We start from the raw sequence: 3,663 nt of genomic DNA on the forward strand, positions 1-3,663 counted from the left end.
TCACTGTTAGAGGAGTGTGGACAAGGGAATAGATCGACAAAAATACTCAGAAAGATAGATGTGATAAAAGCAATGTGCACTATTGTAATGAATCAGGATTTATCATGCACTTTTGTAAATAATAAACTAAAAATATCAGCACAGGCAGAAAAACTTAAAAGATACATAGATAAATATAAATATAAATAAAAAGTATAAAATAAGCAATTTATTGATTACCCAAAAATGTTTTATAGAGAACTGGGAAACAAGGTAAAAGGAATTTAAAGACTACCAAAAAAGAAGAAATAGATATATTTTGGAGAAGTATTTATGAAGATCCTGTGGAACATAATAAAGATGCTAAATGGACAGAAGAAGTGAAAGAAAGAATAAGAAGTTCAAAGGTACAGGATATAATGGGATGAAGAAACAGCCAGAGAGATTGAAACAAAGTTAATATATATATTTTTTTAATTTCTCCAAGTCTTTTAATATTCTGAACGGCTGTTGTTATTCTCCTTAATGATCTGAATGTAAACTCCCACTCTCTCCTTATTTGTTGAATTCCATCCCTGCTTCATCATCATTATTTTCCACTTTGCATTACAGAGCTCTGTTTGTGTTATGTATATGAACCTTAACTGTGTAGCTCTAAAATATCCCTTCAAATCAGATAATCTTAAACCACCTTGTTCTAGTGATAAGAACAACATACCCACTTGTCATCTGTCCTCTTCCCCTCCCAGATAAATTATTTCAACTCTTTATTAATTATTGTCAACAACTTATCTTTTGCTTGATAAAAATATGCCTGACCTGTATGGAAAACTAAAGTATATTTTCACTGCTTGTATGTTATCTGTATCCACAAGCAAGAGCTTCCAGTTTCTCTGTTTGTGTATTATCTTTTGTTTAGCCTCTCCCCACATATCCTGCCATAACATAATCCTTCCTAATCTGGACTTAAAGTACTTAATTGCTGAAATAATTCATGTGAGGGTATATAGTTTACAGCTATAGCCTTTGTTTTATCTTCATTATCTTCACTAATTGTATACCCCCCAAATACTTGAAATTGTCTCAAAATGTTCCACAAGAATGAGATGTCCTTTTCTGGTTTTGTCAGGTAAAAAATAATATCATCTGCAAATAAAGCCAGCTTTTCATGATTACCATAGTAATTATATCCCTGAATTTCTAAGTCCCTTATTTTCTTTGCCAGTGACTAAATATAAAGCAAATAAAGGGGAAAGCCTGGCTCCTCTGTTCAGACACAACTTATCAAAGAGGAACCCTCCCATTTTGATTTTTGCCTCTGACCCCTCATATAACCTCCAACTTAACTGTATTATTGCATCAGGGAATGCAAATGCTCCCATTGCCCTACTCATAAAATCCTAGCTTAATCTGTCTAATGCTTTCTCTGCACCCTGATCCACCAAATACAGCAGTAATTTCTTATATTCTGCTTCCCTCTAGATCATTATTGTTCTGTTAATGTTGTCAAATGTTTGCCTCCCCTTTACAAAACCACATTGATCCATGTCTATGTGTTTTGCCATTCTATTTGCTATTATGGACATAAACACATTATAATCATGATTTAAAAGTGAAATGGGCTTATATGAAGCTTGGTCTGATGGGTATGTGCCATCTTTACCTATTGCAGCTATCACAGCTTTCTTCCAGGATGTTTCTGCTTCTCTTCCTTTTAAAATAGTGTTAAACAAAACCTTCTAGATCTTTATCACTTATTCCCTCCTAGTTTCCAAACATTCACAGGAACACTACTTATTCCTGGAGACTTTGCTGCAAATTGATTATACATCACCACTTTTATCCTATCTCCTCCCATCTTAACTGTTACTTCTTGAGCCTCATCTACCTATACCCCTGGCATACTTAAGTCTTCCATAAATATTTCCATCTGTGCTCTTTCTTAATTTCAATATTTCTCTGCTTTATACAAATGTTCATGAAATTTCCAAAATATCTCTAACACCTCTACAGGATATGTGGTTATTTTTATTGTTTGAGGCTCCCTAATTCTGGCAACAACCATTTCTACTTTCTGTTTCTTATGTAGTGCTAAAAGTTTGTGCACTTTGGAGTTACTATAAAAAAACAGATGCTTAAAAGCAATCTTTCTAAACATGCATGTTCTCCAGATACTCCTTTATTTTCTCTTAAGTACCATGTAGTTGCACCTCTTTTTGGCCTGTGAGATACTTTAACATTTATCAGCCCCTCTAAAGAATTTCTGTTACTTCTTAACCATGTCTCTTTTTCTTTGTTTACCCTTTTTTAAACTCAACTTCCATTTTATCCTACTCACTAGCTATAAGTTATGAATAACTTTCTATTTTCCCCTAAAAGTCATGAATAATTTCCACTACCCATTCCTCTCTATTCCTTTCTTTTTAATAGGTAGGTGTGGATGAACTAGTGTTTTATTTTTATCCATTATCATGCATGTTTATCTTAGTTGTTATTGGTGTATAATCTGAAATAGCTACTGGATGTGTGTCAAAGCTCTCACATGTACATTTTCATATGATATTTAATTTTTGTCTAGTTTAGCCCAATTATTGTACTTTGGGGAATGATAAGGAAATTCTCTCCAAGATCCTACTGCTGAATTCACATTTGCCATACTAAATCTCTTCATAAGCATCTTCAGAAATCTACTCTCTTTTGTTATAGTTTCCCTTCTATGCCTCTTCAGATACATCATCCGTGTTGCAAATAAAGTTCCAGTCTCCACCTATAAGTAATATTCCCTGCTGAAAGCTGATTATTTTCTAACATTTTGTTAAACTCCATAATAGCAGTTTTAGGTGGGACATAAATACATGCCAGCATAAATTTTAGACAGAATATAAATACATGCCAGCATAATCCTCTCTCTTGCCAGTAGCCCCTTACTACCTACCAAAAATATAAAAAAACAGATAGAAGCCAGTAAGATCCACAACCGATTCTGATGAAGTTTCTACTGTGAGACAAAAGTGCTCAATCGGTTGTAGATCTTACTGGCTTCTATCTGGCTTTTTATATCAGTTTGTGGTTGGTGTGTGCTTTTCATACCTACCAAAAATCTACAATTATTATCTTTTTTTCCTCTTCTATCACTATTGGAGCTCCTCTAGTAATTAGTATAAGTACCTTCGTTGAAGGTTGTGCGTCAGGGCCGGCAACTCGGCATGTAAAAATCTACTGCCAATCATTAGCGGACCGGAGTTCCGCTGTGGCGACCCCTAACTGGAAAAGCCAAAAGACACAACAACAACAACAACTCTCCATTTCCTTTGTCCCTGATATTCTTCTGAATATCTATCATGAAAGTCTTTCTTTGATCATATTCACATGCTCACTTCTTTCCAAATGTGTCTCTTGGGGCACTGTTATTTGCACTATGCATTTCTTAATATAATTTAATACTTTTACCTTTTTGTCTATACCTTTTAGGCCATTTACATTCCAAAATAGTATGGATAGTGTAGTCATTATGATAAGACATTATTATTCTCACTAATTACATATGACAGCTGTTTAAATGTCAACTTTCATCTTTTGTGTTATATGAACCCATTAATGTTTGGGAGGTTGTTTTTTATACGTTGTTTCTTGTATCTCCATTTGAACTTATGTCATATTTTACAAGACTTTTTATTTTAATGA

The sequence above is a fragment of the Protopterus annectens genome, chromosome 10.part0 (genome assembly GCF_019279795.1).
Source record: "Protopterus annectens isolate FY-2018-M chromosome 10.part0, PAN1.0, whole genome shotgun sequence".
In the NCBI taxonomy this organism is placed as follows: Eukaryota; Metazoa; Chordata; order Ceratodontiformes; family Protopteridae; genus Protopterus; species Protopterus annectens.